This window comes from Mercenaria mercenaria, chromosome 6, assembly GCF_021730395.1.
Source record: "Mercenaria mercenaria strain notata chromosome 6, MADL_Memer_1, whole genome shotgun sequence".
NCBI lineage: Eukaryota > Metazoa > Mollusca > Bivalvia > Venerida > Veneridae > Mercenaria > Mercenaria mercenaria.
In genome coordinates, this window is record NC_069366.1 from 77,590,010 (window position 1) to 77,602,905 (window position 12,896).

Below are 12,896 nucleotides of genomic sequence, written 5' to 3' on the forward strand. Positions count from 1 at the left end.
CTTTATTTTGTCAAGAACTTAAATCATCACTGATTTTTGCTGCCTTTTTATCAGTTTGTGTATTAAAATTACTACCCTGCTAACGTTTTTACTGATGACCTGAATACACACAAAGGGCCCTAATATATATAGATAAGATGTTGTGTGCACGAGAAAAGATGCCGTGCACTCGAGTAAAGATGTAGTGCGCGCGGGATTGTTTAATCCTAAAACAAAACTAAATGTATATCCTAACAGACCACTGTACATTTCCCTCTTTTACAATGGAAAAAATAGTTAATGAAATGGCATAACTTTAACCTTCATAATAATTGACGTCATTCTCTTCTTTTTTTCCAATAAGATTTCAGCGTATTTTCATCGGCATTATATATATTTTTAGTCCGTATTTTTAACTCGTTGATTGCTTTATTCAATGAGTCAAAAGTGAAATAGGAAGAGGTTTTAGCAGTTCTAGAATTTATCTAGGTTTTTCTTTCTTGCCGTTTTTTAGTGCTCAATACTAACAGGGATTATTGATAATTTGAAAGGGTACTGACTTTGTAAATTAAAGTGCATCGAAGATGAAATATTTACAGAAGTGGTAGTATGTTCAAGACTTCGATGCAATTCTTAAGATTAAATTATCTCGTGCGCACGATATCTTATCTCGGGCGTACGGCATTTTATCTCATGCGCATGGCATCTTATATTGAGTGCACGGCATTTTATCTCGTGCACACAACATCTTATCTCGTGCGCTCGACATCTTTTTAGTGTGCATGACATCTTATCTCGTGAGCTCGAATTCAAATTTTGTACGCACTATGCCTTATCTCTAGCGCACGACATATTTCGAGACATAGTATCTCGTACCTACGAAATCTAATCTCTTGAGCTCGACGTCTTATTTCGTGCGCACGATATCTTATCTTGAGCGCACGGCATCTTATCTCGAGCGTATGACAGCTTATCTCGTGCTCACGACATCTTATCACGAGCTCTGGAAATCTTATCTCGTGCGCATGTCATGCTATCTTTTCTTTTTAATAATGCACAAAGGGGTACACGGGGTCGTCTCCATTATCAAAAAACTGCAAAGTCGCAATATGCCCAAAATTTAGTCGGTGTGACGTTATACCTAGAAAATAAATAAATATATTAAATGCCACTGTTATCTATGTTGGCTGATTTCTGACATTTCATTCTGTCGCAGCGACACGTTATAGCGGCCCGCCGGTCAATACCCCGGGAAACACAGCCCGCCAAATGTCGCCAACCGGAAGTCGCCTTGCCAATCGTCGTTATAGTGAAATTTTGCCCCGTTTACTCGTGATATCCGCTTTATTAATACATCTGTTTATTCTTTCTTTTGTTTGTTAAATAATTTGTTTGCATGTATTGTATAGTTTTATATCGCCGTATTTCTTAAGCAATAGATAAAATGTCGTGCGTACGAAATGAAATGGCGTACGCTCGAGACATGTCATGCGCATGAGTAAAATTTAATCTTAAAAGTTATAAATGCATGTCTTAAACAATTCACCGTAAAACTTGTATTCCTTTAACATGATAAGGGATTGATTTGGTGAGTGAAAATGCTAGGCAAACTTATAACACACCAACAATTAAATGAGCCGCGCCATGAGAAAACCAACATAGTGCATTCAGGATCAGCATGGACCCAGACCGACCTGCGCATCCGCGCAGTCTTGTCAGGGTCCATGCTTTTCGCTTTCAAAACCTATTGCAATCGGAGAAACCATTAGTGATCAGCATGTATCCTGACTAGACTGCGTAGGTGCTCTATGTTTGTTTTCTCATGGCGCGGCTCAAATAGCCCCTCTACACAATAGGACACTTAGACTTACAAAGTCTGTTGAGATCCAATAATCTGTAATAATATTAATTTCTTCGTACTGACACGTACTGACACTGATATTGTTTCAGAAAAAAATAACTATTTTCTCTCTAGGCTCATCTCAACAAGAGATATTGTAAATATTTTCAGAAAGTGGTATCAGACAGGATTGATTTTATGGCCTGGTACTTAACATTTAATGACTCTAACGGCTAATGCCAGTCTATAGGACACTGATTTTGTATCTAAACAAAATTCCCAGGCATAACTGAAACAGACCAAATATTTAATAATAGGGAACTGATTTTGTAAGTTAAAATGCAAGTAAAAACTGAAAAACAACATAGATTTATTAGCCCATTTATATAAAAGGGCATTGAATTTGTAAGAGAAAATGCCAGGCTAACTGAAACAGATCGAAATTTTATAGTCCTTTTAAATGATACAACATTAAGTTTGTAAGTACAAATCCAGATAAAACTAAAACAGATCAGATTCACAGTCCCTTTACATAATTGGGTATTGATTTTACAATGACAATGCAAGACAAAACAGGAACACAAAATATTAAAGAGTCATTTTAAATAATGCGACACTAGGTTTGTACGTGAACATGTCAGGCAAAACTGACCCACACAAGAGGATAAAAATTGTGATTCGGGAAATGAACATATTAAATTATAGAGAAACCGCGGATAAAAGTCCAGAGTTTGCAAATAAGCTACAACTCTTACAAGTTCTTATGATATAAGTGTTAAACAGCAAAGCATATTTAGATGACGTGTTTAAATGACTTAAGCTAGAAAGAAGAAAAGAAAACAAGTTTTGCTATGCATAGTCCAAAACATGCGTTAAAAGGAAAACTATTTGAAAATATCTTTAGACAAGATGGAAGTACCGACAAGTGCAAGATCACGGCTCAATGATGTTCAAATGACACTGACCTTTGGAACTAAAATACGTGTCAAATGAAAGAAAATTTGGTTAAGTATACCGAAATATGACACGTTATTCTTTGAAAGGAATAGCTTACGTATAATCTGTGCGACACTGACCATGTAGAAAACTATGACATTCACAAGAGCAACAGAAGCGGAGCATAATACGCACGTCTAATCATTTCCATCGCGAACAGCTCACATACAAATGTTTTATACCTATGGCCTCCATTCCACAGTTACATCATTTAATTAGTGTACAATCAATTATGCCTTTACATTTTTGGTTCATGTTACATATTTAATTGACTCTTTTTTTACCAATTAAATTGATTTAATAATGTTGAGAAACCAATAGTAGAAAGTCATTTTTGTGCCATTTCTTTGCACAATTCCCCAACGGATCCCTAGAGTATACATTTTTTGTAAATGGTCAAATTCCCTGCGAGCAAATATCCTATGAAGAGGAACAAATTGAGGTCAAAGCTCTCTCTAGTAATTGATTGGTATCAACATTGCCTACTGAGAGACAGTTTACCCATTGTTTTTCAAATGGGAGCACAAAAATGACTTTTTTTGTGACCCTTATTTTTGAGCCATCTCTTATCTTGGTTATTGTCGTTGGTTTAAACATATTTATTCATCTATATTGTATCTCACAGTAATTACAATTATACAGTTTTGCACATAGTATAGACAAGTGGATTGAATTGAAAGCTTAAGCTTATAGAAATTCTCTCCACTGCATACTTAGTATTGGTACAAGATATGGCGATCTAGAAGGATAATTGGACAAAATAAGACTGTATGATGAAATTAGTTTGCTCTTATATAACTTTAAATTTAAAGTAATGGAAATGGAGATTAAAGAACTGATGTAGTAATAATGTTCAGGAGATGTAGGTTTAGTACATATAGAAGAAAGCGGTAGGGAGCGACTTGGGGATGGATGTCTAATCGTTACTTTTGGATACTTACTTTCGCCTCAGTCAAACCGTTTCATTTTTACAATGTAGAGGTAATGGTGAACCAAGAAATATTTTTCATTGATCGGAAGTTAAAGGTATAGTTCAGACATGTAGAGGAAAGCGGTAGGGAGCGACTTGGAGATGGATGCGTGATCGCTTTTCTTTCGCCTCAATCAAACCGTTTGGATTTTTCAATGTAGTGATGAACAGCAAGAAATATTCTTTCATTGTCTTCATCCTTTAATGCCACATTTCCAGATAAAGAGTAAAAGGACAATATCTGCTAATTTCATTTGTAAGTATTGTACGTATGTTGTCGTAATGTGTGCATTGGAAGAAATAATGGTAAGTTGTTTCAGGCCGTCCGCATGAGCAGAGGGGTGATGTAGTAATATTTTTGGAGAACAGATCATCAGCGAGTGAGCTGCAGTTGGATCGAAGGCGAGTTTGAAGAATCTGATTTTTTCGCCGTCCGCTATAGAAATAAACAGGAACTTGATTATTTGCTAGAAAAAGTTGTCTTTTGAAAGATGAAACTGAAGTAGAATTTCTAATAGACAGAGGCAGAGCGTTAAACGCTCTTACAGTTGACGGAAGGAAAGAATCAAAATAGAGAGACGTTCTAGCTCTTGGTACCTGGGAGTCAGCTTAGTTACGAAGATTATACGTATCATTTGAAACGGTGGGTGGACACAATGCCGTAAGGTAAGATGGAGTGAGGCCATGCAACATCTTGAAATATAAAATAACTTTATGCTTCTGCCTCCTACTTTCAAGTGATTCCCATCCAACCTCGTTCATAAGTTTATGCGAAGAAACAAGTTTGGTAGCACCTGTTACTATCCTACCAGCCTCGTATTGGACCTTTTCAAGCAATTCCTTCTCTTGGACCGTACAATTGTCAAAAATAATGTCACCATACTCTAGAATTGGACGAATGAATGAGATGTATATGGTTTCAAGCGATTTGCGTTCGAGAATAAATTTAAGTTTTCTCATGATATTAATACGTTTATAAGCCTTTGTTAAGGTATAGTCTATATGTGCATGCCACTTTAGGTCTTTCGTGAAGATCAGCCCTAAGTGCTTGTGGTTGGTCACTTCTTTGATTTCTTCATTGGCCATATATAGACTGGGATGAAGACCTGGATTGACTTTTCGAGAAAAAATAAGTGATTCGGTTTTCCTTGGATTGAAATTAACGAGCCAGCGTGCTGCCCAATTTGATATTTTAATGAGGTCAGAGTTTATAATTTCTGCAGCTGTCGCTGGATCGTCAATAATCAAATACAGACTTGTGTCGTCGGCAAAAAGGCGAATATTAGCATTTATATCGATGACAATGTCATTTATGAATATTAAGAAATGAAGAGGACCGAGGATCGATCCTTGGGGCACACCAGCTCGAATTATTGTCGTTGAAATCTTTTTTTAAGGAAAAACACTAATATATCTGAAGGAAGATACATACTAAAGAATTGGATAAAAATCGATTCTATTATCTTCCCTTGTTTATTAACATCAACGCTAACACAGTTATCTCCTTTCCACCGTCTAACTCAGGAGACAGACCAATATCGGATATTTTGCGAAGAGCGCATACGATATGCTTCAGCATTTTCCGTTTAACCCGTCTACGGCAGGTACCGAACATAAATATCAGGATTATAGATACTGATTTAGAAGTTGAAACGCCTTCATGTATGCACCGCAAATTTCAGTGTTCCCGGATTCTGTACCGGTTCTATCCTACTGCGAAATATAAACATGGATCAAATATAAAAGACGAAAGATTTAGGGTACAATGACTTTTATCAAAATGTCATGAAGAACAAATTGCCGGACTCGGGACCCCGCGATCTGTAGACCAGCGCTATTTTATTGTTTTAAGCAGAGGGGCATTTCTCTGGAATAGGAGCAACTCAGTACAGAGAAGGAGATTATTTAAGAAATAATAAGTTCCCAAACGTGGTTTTTCGTAGAATAACCCGAGTTTTAAGTTCTTATGCGCAAGAATATATCACGAAGGCCGTAGGCCTGAGTAATATATTGTTTCGCATAAGAACGAAAAACTCGGGTTATTTACGATAAATCACACTTGGGAACTTATTATTTCGATTCTAACACGACTTACTAGTATCAACAATGTTAGAAAAATAGTAACTACTTCACTTCACTATTTTATCTACAACGCGGCGTTACTTCAACATGCGGAACAGTAATATGATATAATTTATATAAAACGGTAATATCAGTGTGCATTAATTGGAAATATTCCTTATACTATTCATTGTACACATATACTTGCACCCATTCCAACCTCTTATCTTTATCGCAATTTTTATGATTTATCATATCATAAATGTAAATAATGAGCAATCATATATGATTAACTCTTAGCCTGCTGGCGGCAAGTGATTCTGCCTTCGCGACCAGTGCAGACCAAGATCAGCCTGCACATCCGTGCAGTCTGATCATGGTCTGCACTGTTCGCTATTCAGTCAGTAATTTTTCAGTGAACACCCCTTTGAATAATAAGTGGTATGGCCCAAATTGAATGATGGGCCAGTCCATTTTAGATATTTAGCAGGGTAAGGGTTAAACTAAATTAGGGTTAGGATGTAGCGCAATTCATTACTAATTTTTTAATGATTTGTCATTGACTTGGCAGGCTTCTGACCGTTTTTGTTGTTGTTGATTGTAACCAATTTCTCACTGTTGTCATTTCCAGCTGAATACCCTTATAGGTTACTGGTGGCTACTATCAAATTCAAAAACAAAACAAAAGTGAGATAATTCGGTATTCAGCAATTGACGTTGTCACATCGAGGTTCAACAAATGATTCATCCCAGTACCTAGACTTACACAATCTGTTGAGATCAAATAATTTGTAATAATGTTAATTTCTTTCTTCATACTGACATTGATATTTTCTCAGAAAAGCATTTTCTCTCAAGGCTCATATCAACAAGTTCGAGTTCAGAAATAAGAAATGTTGTTAATTTTTCAAGAAAGTGCTATCAAAGAGGATTTTATAGCACAAATATTTGAGCCGCGCCATTAGAAATCCAACATAGTGGCTTTGCGACCAGCATGGATCCATGCTGGTCGCAAAGCCTCCATGTTGGTTTTCTCATGGCACGGCTCATTAGTTTTGAAGGCCAGTCTACCCTGTACCCGATAAGACGCTATATTCAAAGAAGCCGTCAGTGAAGATTTACTATATTAATTGCTCTACTCAGTATTTCAGAAAAAGAGCAAAACGTAGTATAAAATTTTGTCGATTACTTTCTTTAAATTTTAACAGCAGGATTTATTTTCGAACATGCTCTTAGGATGTCTGCGATCAGGCTTAGAGTCGCTTCAAGTGAAAAAGGGTATTGCTTTTTTGATCGAGACTTTTTTTTAGAATGTAATATTTGTACATTCATTCTGGCGAAAACTATCATTTTAATACAGGTTGACAGGTTTTCTGGTAGTCAGGACAATATTATTATAAATTTAAATCAACTATCGTTTAGAAAAATGACGCATCCTTGCATTGTACAGACACAAGTCTTTGCGCGTTAAAAAGTTCATTTTATCTATAAAATGACAAACGGCAATTATGAAGAAATGGACTACTGCTGACAATTGAATTTCCTTACATGTCTTAATTGATTGATTGAATATTTGATTTACATGATTTAAGTTTACTTTCTATTTACAATTTACAATAAAAAGAAATTTTCCATTTGAATATTTTTCGACGGAAATTGGTGAATAAACATTGGATGGGCGTTTATTCCTTCAAAACCATTCTTCGACAAACATTTGGTAGAAATGCAGGTGGAATGCTAGACTCTTGTTTAGAAGTGTTAAACATTTTAACATAAATATAAATGATAAGAAAGGCAAAGGACCTATCATATATAATTATTTTGTTAGGCATATGGTTTTCTAAAACACACAAGTCAAGACAAGTTAAAACGCTTTAAAGGCGGCAAACAACTGTTGCAAAAAGTAGTTAAGGAATGCTTCTACTTTTAATTTTATCTCTAATGTAATGTAGAATGTATATCCTAAAATATGGCTTTGCATTTTTGCAAACAGACTGGCCAAAATAATTTTCAGGTAAATATATTAATCTTTTTATCAAATGTATTCATATATCATATAAGAAACAGAGTGGTTATCATAAAGATTGTTATGGGTCGAGGTGGGGGGTACAGATGTAAAATTTGGGACAACTCTCAACACTTTATGATTTGACTGGTTGTTTCTGAGCCCGTTAAGTAGTTCATGCTGGGTATAAGATATATTGCAACGTGTTCAAAGTGTGTAGAGACAGAATGCTTCTACACATACTTTACACACATTCCCAAATGAAATTTAGAATCTTATATTTACACTTTCTTTCGTGTTGTAATAAATTAGCTACTGTTGCATATTTCTGAAGTTTTAGAACTCTGAAACAAGAAAATTATCAACGTAAAGCCGGCTGATGAAAACTTCAATTCCAACTGATAAGTAAAGAAAAGTGATAAGTTTTATTTGCCACAAATATGTTTACAGGTATCTCTTCCGCGACGCGAGTTTCGCGAGTACATTACTGTTAAAAGTAATAAAGAACAGCTTTTTATCTATGTACTTCTGACAAACGTCCTCGAGTTGTTTGAGTACTTTCAAAATGATAATATAGAAGATGCAACTTTTTTTTAGTTACCGTTACCCTAGTCTTTTCATTTCATATTTTTAATCATTTTTTGTTCATCTACACGGTCGAGCCATACGACTGTCTTTGACTTGTTGGAGCACATTTAAAGAAAATGAGTTAAGTATTTAGTTGCTCTAGCGGCCGATGATTTTTATCTATACACTTTCAACAGCCACATGACTGTAATACGTTCGTTAGTGTCACGTATTAACACCGGCATACTCGGAAGCATTCTTGTTTGGCTTTTAGTATTTCTGTTTATTTGTCAACAGAAAGTTAGTTTATTTATGACCAGTATCTTTGCTAGTAAAAAACTTATTATGTAATACAACTATTAACAGTTACCACAAATATACTAAATTCATTTATTACAAATCTATCGTGGTTGCTCAACAATGCGAATGGAGGTAATAATAAAACAAATATATTTCAATATGTCTTATATTATATTTAAATCACTGTTTAGGCAAAGTTATTAATATTGTATTCATACTTATATGCTAATATATCTCTATCTTTTTTGGGTAAACATTCAAATTAAAATTATATCTCTGTTTATATCTGTAAATGGGCAGATATTAAAGTTTCGAATAAATCTGTTACTTGACCGATTCTGATTAACGACATTAAAAACAAATAACCTATTATAAATATACATATATTGCACGTTTTTTTCTGAAATTTAATCAGTAGTCACCAAATACATTTTATATTCTGTTATTTTTGTTTCCAGAAACATCCTTTGATGTGCACATTTACTTTTTCTCAGCCTGAAATAACAATTATATAATGATTACAAACTTATTTATCAAGATCTGTAAATACAGCTTTAGAAACAGCTGGAAGATAACAGAACATTTCATTAGTCCTACCGAATTTGTATGGATACCAAGCGACTCTCTTAACTGAGATATCAAGACGTATAATATTGATCATTTATGCTAGAAAATAATGTCTTTGACACATAATTAAGAAATTTCAAAAATTTAATATCACTTTAAAGAAAAATGTTAGCGTCACTCGATGATAATATTTGTGCGCCCCGCTCAGGTAACACATAACTGCATCTGCATAACTTATACAATATATTCTAATATATTGGAAACAATATGGAAAACTTACCAACTAAAGACAGACCTTGGCTCCCTGAAACAACATATCTATATAAAGAAATTTTATTTTTAAATCTGAAAAAACTTTCCAAAAGTAAGAAAAATGTTGGATAAAGAAAACATTTTAACTGTGCACATCCCAAATTACGAAAAAAAGCACTTTTAACCGGACCTGGTGTTTCCGTGGTCGCTCTGCCCTCCGAAAAACATTGAGTACTGGATGTCTCCTAATATGTGATACCATTTCACATGTCTATATTCACTAAACAATATTTATCTTTTACATATAATCAGACAGAGTTATTATGCCTACTTTAAAGTGCAGTTGTCAACAGTTCATCTTCATATAGCCATACGTGGAAGTAAAAAATAAAACGGAATTATTTGAAACAATGGCAAAATGTAAAGTAATATATATGTACACCTTTTACACACAGTTGTTTTTGAAAATACATGTACGTAGCGAAGAATAGAATTTTGTTTATGTTTACATAGTACAGAAAGAACAGTTAATAATGTAGTTGTATATTTACAATGGATAAAAGGCTGTACCTTGACAGTGTCCCTCACTGATTTTTAAATCATCTACAGCCACGGTACCGTGGAATGAGCGTCGAATGTCAGCTTTAAGGACTATGTTGTAGTCATTTGGAACGAAACTGTGTAATACAGTGGCAATTGCCTTGTTCCACTTTTGACCATGATCTCCTATAAACTTCAACAATTCCGTTTCCTTATTCAAACAAGTGTCCTAAAAGAAACACAGGAAACAATCGTACATGATCCGGTTAACAGTCATGAAATTGCATGGTAATGTTTGCTCTCAAAATTCATTATCATATTAATTCATTTATGCAATTGCTTACAGAATGAATGCAGGAAATATCAAATTGTTTCAGAGTAAATTGAAACTATCAAAACTATGTTCATTCAAAATAGCGTAAAGCATTTTTAAAAGGCTGTTTAAAATTATGATGGCAGCAAAATCCGTAAATATTCTGCAACTATCTAGTAATATCATATACATGACACAGGAGAACAATATTAAGACGTTAAACATAGAAAAGACAATAGTTGCGATAAACAAGAACAAAACTGATGCTTTCAAAGCGATTTCAGAGAAGAATTTTGTTGAAATATAAGTCAGAATTATGGGTCTTTGTACATGAACTTGCCTATTCAGTTCAATGCAATAACTTTATTCGTTTCAGGTTGTTTTTTATGGAAATCAACAATTTAGATATCTTTAAGTAAAAAGGTGAAAATAATTTTGCCAAAATATATGGCAGAGTTATGAAATTTGATAAATTAACTAATACTAATGTATGACCTCAAAGGTTTGTGTAACGTTTCCTTCGAATGCATGACATCAAAGTTTGGCCATTTTCAAAATGAAAAAAATGAGTAATTTTGTCAAAACAAAAGTCAGAGTTACTGGACAGCATATGCGAACTTGAGATATTATCCTTGCAATCTGTTTTGACGTGCTGATGCAATACTTCGATATATTTTAGTGGTACCCAAAGATTTTTGTTCCACATTTTCAACAAGGGGCAAAATTTTGCCAAAATAACAGGCAGACTTATAGAAATTAGTGTGTATACATGCATCATGATCTGAAATATTTGTGCGAAAATTTTATCAAATGCATGATCTGGTTTAAGAAATACAGAAAGAAATGTAAATTTGTGGACATTTGTGGAATCAAAAGGGCAGATAATTTTGTCAAAACAAGTCAGAGAAATGGGACCTGGTTTGTGATCTTGTATTATGATCTGACAAATATATTAACGTAATATCTGTACTTGTTCACTAGATAGGACGGGATGGCACATGGAAGGGCGGGACAAAAAAAAAAAAAAGATTTTTATACAGACCCCACACCTCACGCCACCCAAACAAAATTTAGTGCGAGTATAATAATTTGGATGTATGATTTTGAAAGCCAAAAGTACATGCGCGTTCTTATTTCTTTGTCATGTAATATATATTTAATAAAGACAACCAAACAGTTTTTAGTTGTAAATATATATTACTGCATGATTTTGTAGACTAGTGCTGCATCAGATTATCAACTTCTTGTGTCAGATAACATCTAAAACTTATTTCCAGAAGTCACATATATTGTCACATTTAGGGGGTCATTTGTAATATTATTTCAAAACACATTGTACACCAAAGATAACAGATTCAATGAACGAATAATATACATTATGGCCATAATATTTGTGTATTACAGCAATTCTACGATATGATTAATCTACAATGTTTTTTCAGCTACTTGCCGTCACAAGATTTCTAACAAAACAGTACAGTGAAGATGTAGTTCCACTGGAATGCCTCAAACATCAAAGAATTCATCACATTAATGAAGTTAAATTTTGTCAGTTACATTTGATTTATCTCTGAGACTCAGAAAATCGTCCTATATACCATCTTGAAAAGCTAATGTACATTGATTTTTGGAAGGGTTAATGTAGACTTTAATTCAAAACTGTGATGGCGATGTAACATTATAAAATTATAATAAAGTTAAATAATGCGATATTATGATTTTGGACATTTTACAAAATGCTCATAAATGTACGGAATTTAGAAAGAAGCAAATTTCATTATGAAAGAAAAACATAACATAAACAAGAACTTCACAAGAGACAGCGCGCTCGACTTGTGCGGTGCTTGTTAGTGAAACTGGGCACATTCTGAGAAAGCTGGGGCTATCACTGGAGTGGTAAATGACTCCAATGTGGATGAAGATATAAGACAATAGCATAAGTCTGCTTCAAATGTATTTAGTAATTATAATAGAGATTGAGATATCACACCATTAAGGGGACGCATATTGCTATATTCACAGTTCATACAGAAATGAGGAAGGGGTGCATATTCAAGAAATCGATGGTGGGAAGATAATAAACATATTCCTAAACTGATAAAATACTGATGGACACCTGTAATATTCAGTACTTTGTGGATAAGGATGTGGTACTATGAATGTAATAGAAAAACAGAGGTCTTTGTGAAAGTACATTCAACACAAAATATTAAGCTTTTGTATAAGGAAAAAACTGGTTTTTTACAATAACAGTGTTACAAATAATGTTGAAGGGATGAAATTTTCTTTCTAACACACCAGGTTTGCTTAAACATGTAAAAATTTAACGCCACGTCATTTCAGCTCTGGATGGACGCCATATTTCTCATTGATAAAAAATGTAAACAAAAAAATCAGAGTGGGATTAGCATTGCAAGGGCATAACATGACATTCTACACAATGAATACCTTAGAACAGATATCTAAGATGCTACACAGGTCAGGCGGGTTAAATGCATAATGTCGA